At 36.1% G+C, this 9,190-nt stretch overlaps 1 pseudogene; it reads left to right on the top strand.

Annotated features, from left to right (window-relative positions):
* Nucleotides 1–2,175: 2,175 nt before the first annotated feature.
* LOC103599403 overlaps nucleotides 2,176–9,190 on the top strand; it is an 18,382-nt pseudogene continuing 11,367 nt past the window's right edge.

Below are 9,190 nucleotides of genomic sequence, written 5' to 3' on the forward strand. Positions count from 1 at the left end.
TTTCATGATTACATTTACAGGAGAAACTTTAGCAAGATAAAATTGAATAGCTGCCTTTTCATTGCTTAGCAAAGTATTTTTTTCACTGTTGAGTTATTTTAATTGGTTTGCAGTGAGGTTGCTTCAAATACTGATCTGTAGGGAAATAAATATTCAGTAGACAGAGAAATTGCCTTCTGAACTCTTGAGTTGGTTTTTATGCTTTCCTTAAGACTTTGACCAGGTCAGTCATGGGGCTCCAGGTACCCAAGGTGCAGATTTCCTCCCATAAAGAGCAGCAGCTCTACTTTGTTCTGTGGTCAGATTGCATAGCTGACTCTGGCCAGTTTTCTTGCACCTGTTATTGACCATCTATCCCCATAGGACAACACACCATCCGTCACCACTGCTAGAAAAACACTTCAAAGCGCATGCCTTCCTGTGGATGGGCTAGCTGCATCATCTCTGGATATAAGTTACTGCTTCCAAAAGGAGGGGTTCTCTGTTCCAAGCCCTCAGTGCCCATCAGTTTCAGCTGATTCTTTGTATCGTGTGTGACAGCCAGCGTACTGCCCATGAGCCCAATGGCAAGTCTTGTTCTTTGCTCATCTCCACCACCTTCCCTTCTACAGAACTGTTGTGCTTGCTCAGTCTTATTCTCCTCATTAGGATCCTGCCAAGGGGGCAGATAGATGTCTCTGGATAAGGATTTATTTAGTGATATCAGAGTGGCACAATGCATTTGCTATAGAGAAATGGCAGATATACTATAAATAGAAGAGAAACTGTGAAAGATTTAAGAGAAATGGTGAGTATAGTGATTAGCTCCAAGTGCTAAAGAAGTATTTAAATGTCAGTTTTCAGATCTCCGATCAGTTGTTTTTTTCAGTTGATTTTTTTTTTTTTTTAGTCCACCTCTAATTTTGCACGCTTCAAGGTGAGGTACATGTTTCTGATCATTTGGGACATTTATATCTCTACAGGCAAATGCTGCAGTCATGAAATGTGGGGGGAAGTGTAAATAAGCACATTGGAAGGTGGCTTATACACATCAGTGTGAAATTGTGCTCTAACTTATTTTTAGTTCATGTTATGGCTACTTTTAGAAGTAAATTTTCTGAAGAGCTCCTCATTTTATCCATTTATAGCAAACATTTAAAAACCACATAAAATTACTAATGCAATGCCATGTATGGAATCACTATTTAGATACTTGCCCTTGTAATCCGTTCCGGATTATTTTTGCATCAACTAGATTAAAGGAAATATTTTTTCCCCCTGCTGACAGATAATTGCCAAGTGTGACCAGCCCAATTATCTCCCAAGAATTCTAAAGTGCAGACCATATTTTTACAGAATGTAGTTAATGGCAGCAAAGGGGTAGAAGGGGAGAGCTAGAAAGGAGCTGAATGTAACAAGTTCAGCAAAGGCTGAGAAGGAAAGTTAGTGAGGACCAGGGAGAATATCCCCAGTACAGTGTAAACAAGTTCTGTCTCCACGCAGCTGTGTCTTTTGGGAAATCATGCTGCACAAAGCAGAGCAGGAGACTTATGAGTTGAGAGGACCATTTTACGGGGTCTCCCTGTGGATATCTCCTAAATATTCATTTATGCCTTTTGTATTGTTCTATCTTTTACTCACTCACTCTCTTCTTACCATTGCAAGTTCACATACCAATTCTCAGTCTTCAGGTAAGTTCCTGCTGCTTCCTCTCTCACTTTTATAATCCAATGAAACATAATATACTGATATAATATATGGGACTCCTATTGTGCTCAGGGCAACTAGGGCCAGGGAAGGATTAGATATATGATTGTATATGTGAAAGTGCCATGTTAATTTTGTTAACAATAAAATTATACCAGTCAGTTACTTATTGATACTAGTAGTGGTGATATAATAACGATTGCAGAGACAAGAGTGGGGAAGCTAAATTTGGCCCTAAAGTTTAAGGCACTCAGGAATCTATATCTTTCCCTTGAATCTCTTCTTTGAAGGAAGAGGTTTCAGTCGTACGAGATATAATAACGATTGCAGAGACAAGAGTGGGGAAGCTAAATTTGGCCCTAAAGTTTAAGGCATTCAGGAATCTATATCTTTCCCTTGAATCTCTTCTTTGAAGGAAGAGGTTTCAGTCGTACGAACTTTCTTAGTATTAAAGCATATTCCAATCCAAGAACTGAGTAACTTGTTATTATGCATCCTCCTCCCACAGTAAGGGACTTAACGCTGAAACCAGAATTGTGCCTTAAAGGCTCAGAGGTAAGAGACCCAGCAAGGTCTCATAGATAGCTGGGTTTGTGGGTCTGTAGTGGCTGGCATTGTATGGAGAGGGGTTGGTCCACCTCTCCTGGCAAGGGCATCAAGTGAGGGATCTGAGGGATGCTTAGATGGAAGCAAGGAGACTTGGTGATTGATGGATGGTGGACTTAAGGGAGGAGAAGAGCTTAAGGCAGTGTTAACTGGGTACTGGGTTTGGGCATCTGGGTGGATGGTAGAGGATGTACAGCAGGAGGGCAGGTTTGTCGGGGAAGATTGAGTGTTGCTGTGGTTTATCTCTGGGTGGAAAGATACTGGGTAATTTGAAGAATTTTCTTTTTTTCCTCCTCTTTTGTAAAGAAGAATGTAATTTTTTTTCAAGATGTTTGCATTAAACCTAAGAAAAACACAGGTTTTTAATGTTCTTTTTTAAAAAGCTAACTTCTTTCTCAAAGATGGTTCTAGTTCTCCCTTTATTGTCACTGAAGTAATGCTGAGCATAAATCCTACATGACGTGAATAATGAAAAATTTGTGTAGTTCTCAAAACTTAGGAGTATATTGCATTTGCTTTTGTGACTTTATGGATATTAGGTTGGGATTGTGGTTAAGCTAATGAACTGAAGAGCTCAAGCTGATGGTCTCATCATTCAATCTAGCAGCCTGTCTTAAATTTCAGGCTGATATCTATGTTTATACATGATTGGTTAGCTAGAATTCTTTTGGTACGTTAACATTTTTCACATTAAACCCAAACTGAATTTTAATAGACTTTTTTCAGTTTAAGAATAGCTTTAAACTTTTAAACATTTTATAGTTTTCACTTAAATGATGGCATTATTGATTAAACATTACGATTGTATTCATGCAATATGACACTGACCAATAGAACAATTATAGTATACTGAATGTTTATGCACAGGGGTACTTCAAAAAATTCGTGGAAAATAGAATTGAAAGGTAATATGAATATTTCCATGAACTTTTTGAAGATCTCTTGTGAAATATTTGGATTGCTATAATAGCTCAAACAATTGCATTCATTGAAACCACCTCTTAATTTTTAGGCAGTTTTTGAAATGCAGCACAGCACACAGTCTCATGACAAATTCATTTTATTATGTATTTTGATTTTTTTTTGAACAATTACTCAAATGTAGAGATACTGGAATCTCTTTGCATTTTTTTCAGGTGATATGAACACTTGTTTAAATGGGTAACCATGGGAGTGACAAAACACAATTCTGGGTTCACAGAGTGTAATATGCCTCTTTCTGCCTTTACAGAGAATGTTTTTTATTTATTAAAAGATTGTACAGAGTTACCACCCAATTGAAAATAAATAACCATTCATAAATCATAATCGTGAAGTAGTTTTTTTGTAGGTTGGGCTTGTCAGAGTCATATTGCCAGTGTAATTGTACATATAGCTATTATTTTATTAACTAAATCCACATATAACTAATAGAAAGTCATTTCACTCATCTAGAAAATTCATTTATGTTGTGGTTCTTGCAGAGGTTTGGGGGTGAAGTATAGTCACCCTGGATTTAAGTATGTGGGAAAAGAGGAAATAAAGCAGAATTTTTTTGATTTGATAGGTCTTATCTTTGTTTCATATGTGAGGAGGCTTGTAAACTGATGAGAAAGAATAGAGATATTCGTTTGGTTGGAATTCATCAATTTAGACTTTATTGAATTAGTACTGTGTCTTGAAATTTATAAATGAATTCTAGAGGCAATGATTTCCTTTTCTCATATATATTCTAGGATATTTTAATGTTCTTAAAAAAAAAACCAAAAACCTCAAGTGTATAAAAAAGTAAGTAGCTAAAATTGCCTTGGAAATTCCTAAACATTTCAACCACATACTTGGCAAAGAATTACCAAATCTTCCTTCAGTGGGCAGTGTGTAGAATAGGCATGTATACCAATGGTAGTACAGAAAGGTCAACCTTATCTTTAGAAGAAGAACAAACTCATCTATATGTGCAATAAATTGTCCCTTATGCATTTTCCAAGAGCTTTCTGATATCAAGTATTTTGTCTAGTTGTCATCACAGGTATAAATACCCATACTTACCAAACTATGTCTCTTATTTTGGGTTCAGAAACTGTGGTCTCTGTATCTGAAAGTTATGAATTTGGGGTTGCTTTGATGTCTCCCTAAATGGGGTACCTTGGTGTGCTAGGTGGGACACCAAGATTTTGTACAGGATTGTACTGGAGCCAGGGAGCATGCAATGAGTGCACAAAATTTTTAGACGGAACGATGCAGAAAGGGAATTTGGGGACAGGCATGGAAACAAATACATCCTTCATCATAATATTTAATATCCTTGTGTGTAGAAACACCACTCTTATCATTTTCTTTGATTTAGAAACCAAAGTAATTTATCCAACATTATATATTTTCGACAGACTAGGGTTTCAAAATTCCATATTTCTTGAAATCATCTCAGAGATTTATATAAAGATTTGAAATATAGATTGGTGGAGGTTGGGAAATAAAAGCTTTGAATTTATGAAACAATTTTCTGAGTTTTTTTGGTTTGATTTTTAGATTTTGATACTGATATTAACGACAACTTTTGTCATATATTGAAATACTTTAAAACTTCCTGGGCTGTGTTATAAATTGGTCAACTTTGTTGGAAGAGTTGGTAGGGGTCACAGTGGGATCAGTGCCTGGAATTTCCATGAATTTGTGAACTTGGATGGGGAAAAAATTACACTCTTATATTCACTAAAATCTACCTGAAATTTATCATTCCACTTAATTATGAATGTACACAATAAACCATAGCAGTATTGACAGAATCTGTGACTTTGCCACTGATAGAAATCACAGATATTTTCCTTTCATGTTATAGTTGTAGAAATCTCAAAATATTTAAGTTAATCACTGTTTTAAAATTACAGTATTTATTAATTACAGCTAGATCTTGTTATTTAATGAACTAATAAAGCAGTGCATTACTATATCACATTTTAAAATATTTTGATAACTGTCACTCTAATTGATTTCTGTGTAATCTACTTAATGACACTTGAAAAACATCATTCTGAGAAGGGATCCATAGATTTTACTAAACTGCCAAAAGGATCCGTGATACAAAAAAGTTTTAAAAATCCTGGGTAGGGGAACTGAGGAGATGGGTGATCTAGAGCTGGTTTTACCAGTACCTCACTGTGTGACCTTGAGCAGCTAGGCCATATGGCACATCCTGTCATACGATGACAACAACCATCACCTTATGAAATTCTTGTAAACATAAAACAAAGGAAATAGCTTTGAAAAATTGTAGTATTATGCATACCGAAGATGTTACTAAATAGAATTCTTTTTTTGCCTTTGTAAGAACATGGCACATATTAAGGATTATTAAGACTATAAAACGAGGCATCTAATATATAAATTCTGCTTTCGCTCTGCAATTTCAGAGTGCGGCTCACTAACATTACTCTTTACAGTGAACTGCTACGGGAACATGTCAATTCCAGTATAGCTCCAAAAACATGACCATTCATGGAAGCAAAGAGGATTACTTTTCCCTAAATATTTCTTTTAAACTTGATTCCTGTATTCTCCGGTCCTCTAGTCCAAACTGATGAGCTTCAGTGCTCCCCAAAGCAATGTGTCACTCAGGCAAAGCATGGGAGAAAAGTGCATGTTTTATTCCCAACAAACCAAAGCGTTGTAGAGTGGTGAAGGTCCTCTATGTGTTAACTGTTACCATTCGAGAAATGTAAGAAATGGGAGGAGGGAAGAACAAACTGACCATTGTGTTTGGTGTTTTACAAAAGTTTAGTTTTTATGGCAACCTTATATGTAAAATACTATGCAATTTAACACATAAGTGAACTGAAATCAGTAGGTAATTTACTAAATGGTCACGTTACTCAGAAGTTATGAAACTTAGATCCAAATTCAAGACTAATTGTCAGGCCATGTGATTGAGTTAAAGTTTAATTACTGAGGAAAATTAATTAGGAATCAATTTTGAAATGTGAGATCTTCTGTAGAATTTTCTATCAAAGACTAATTGTCAGGCCATGTGATTGAGTTAAAGTTTAATTACTGAGGAAAATTAATTAGGCATCAATTTTGAAATATGAAACATTCTGTAGAATTTTCTATCCCTAATGCACATTCATTTTTTTCATTGGTGTTTGAGACTGAATACAGTTTGGGCAGAAAAGTATTTTACCCCCTTTGAAATTATAGGTGAGATTTGATATAGAGATACATGAAAAGTCTAGACTTGGCATTATTAATGCCATATTTTCATTTGTAAAATTCTGTCCCCTAATGCCTGTAATGTTGATACATAAACATATTTTGAAAGTCTGTTAAGTGATTGAGTTACTGAAAAGTAGAAGGAAGTTATGTTGTGAGGGGTCAAAATTCTGATTAGAAGAAAAACAGGACTTTGACTTGGTATTTAACAGGAAAATAAACTATGGTACTTGGTATAATGCAATACTTTCTAGCAGTACAAGAACATGAACTACAGTTCTACACATCATATAAATGAATCTGCAAAACTTAAATGTTGAAAGAAGGAGGCAAGTCCCTGAATAATATATTCAACATGATTCTATTTAAATAAAGTTCCTCAAAAAGGGTAAAAATAAAAAGATAAAAAAATAATAAATAAATAAATAAATAAAATGTTTCTTTTTTTCAGAGAACACTAAAACCAGTGAAGAGACCACTAAAAGCAGAAAAGTTAAGAAAAAAGATGTCACAGGAAAACTAAGTTTTCTCTGTTGACTTGCCCTTGATAGTCTTCCAGAGTTTGGCATCTATCATGCCATGAATTGTCCTCATTCACAGGAACTCTGCGGTGGCTGGATAAGGCAATGGGCTCCCCGTTTTATGAACGGAGCACAAGGAAGAGACACAACACAGTAACCTTTACAGATGAGACTCAGTTAGGTCTTCTGATTCCAAACGTGGCCACCTTTCATCCATATCCCATTGTTGTCGTTTGCGGGGAGAGAGAGAGATAACTCATGGAAGAAATGAAAAGCTGCAGAATGGAATGTAGAAAGATGTCATGAGTGGAAACACTGTCATAGCTGAGGAGCAGGGGCCACGCTGCTCGTCCTTCCGTCCCCTGCCTAAGTGTACACCCCAGAGACCCTTCCCGACCTCCCTCACTCCTCAACCAGCCCCTCTGCCAAGTCAGCTTTCCTGTCATGTGTTACTGTCACATGCTCCACAGCAGTTATCACACTTTCTAATTATTTATTTGGGTAATTTTTTGTTTAATGGCTCTTTCTTCTTCAAGTCTAGATTGTAAATTCCATAGCAATGGGACCTGTGCCCATTTTGTTTACTGCTGTTGTCTCAGTGCACAATGCCTGGTGCTCTAGCTTTTGAGCAGATAAAAGCAGGAGTGAATATATACCATTTTATAAATGAATGAAAATAATAGAACAACCAATGTGGAGGTAAATGCTCAGACTTTACATAAAATAGTGCAAACAGTCCGTAGTCTTGAGATATGCCATGTGTCATGGATTTTGGAGGAAATCTTTACATTAGGTTTTGGTCTAGTTGTCTGATTATGTCCCTCAATTTTTGGTTCAGAAAGTATGGTCACCTATACCTCAGTAACCAACATAAAGGTAAGGTACACCTAGTAAGAACAGAAGAGAGTGGACCAGAGAGATTTAACTTTGTCCAAGGTTCAGATGATAAGGTGTCAGAGCTGAGATTAAAACCCTTGATTTTCCATTAATTACATCATGCTTGAAGAGAATGGAAAAGGACATCCTCAGAGGTCTCTTAGGGCATCAGATTGCAGAGCTACTGCTGGGGTGAGGTTCAGTCCGACTCTCTCCTTCTTTGGCTTGTGCCATCTGAAGTTATAGTTACCTTCAAAGTCCTGTATAATAATAATGTTTACAACTGTTACTGAGTCATTGACAGAGTGTTGAATTGTATTACATTTAAGGAAGAAAAGAATATCATAGCCTAGAGGTTTCTATTCAGAGTGATTAGCGATATAGTACTTTAATTCTGTTATTGAGAATGTTTGTGCCTGAGTTGACCCTGGGTAACCGATAGAAGCTATTTTTTTTTAAGATGACCGGTAAGGAAATCTTAACCATTGACTTGGTGTTGTCAGCACCACACTCTCCCAAGTGAGCCACGGGCCAGCCCCAGTGATAGGGGCTATTAATTTAGAAATTCTTCATTTTTATTTAAAATTTATTCTTGATTTGTGTTATCTTTGGGTTTCTTAAAATTACCAACTTCTGCTGGAAGATCATCTGTAAACAAGCACTTCGTTATTTTTATTCAGCAGAGATTTATTATAGGTGCTAGATATACCATAAATAATATATAGTTTCTGTCTTCAAGGAGCTTACAGTGTGGTGGGGAAGGAAGACACAAAGATGATTACGATCCAGGGAGCTGATGCCACAAAAGCACTTTGGTAGCATGTTGAGGGGGCTATCTCCGAGGGTGACAGCTGTGGCCAGAGGCATACGAGGGTACTTCAAAAGTTCATTGAGAAGTAGAATTAGAGGATAATATGAATCTTTCCATGAACTTTTTGAAGTACCCTCACACACTCCATTGTCATGGAGCTCCAGACCTCATGGGTCTAAAATATAATTCACCACTACTATTTCTTGTCAATTTGTATTTAATATTGTTCTATAAGTGATGTTAACATTATATAATTATATTAAGATAAAAACATACATGACAGCTCCCATTAAAATACCTGGCACATGCCACTTAAAGGATTTTTCAAAATTCTCTTTTATAAGCTTGGTATAATTACTCTGTGAATTGGAATATTCCAGAATCTAAGAAATTATGTTACAAACAGTGATTCAAAGTACAATTCTGTTTATAACCCAAACATCCTAAATTCAAACAGGATGATTGATTTTTAGTTAATATGTCAGATGCCTATAATTAAAAAAAA

Source organism: Galeopterus variegatus, unplaced genomic scaffold, assembly GCF_000696425.1.
Source record: "Galeopterus variegatus unplaced genomic scaffold, G_variegatus-3.0.2 Scaffold2948, whole genome shotgun sequence".
NCBI classification, from domain to species: Eukaryota; Metazoa; Chordata; class Mammalia; order Dermoptera; family Cynocephalidae; genus Galeopterus; species Galeopterus variegatus.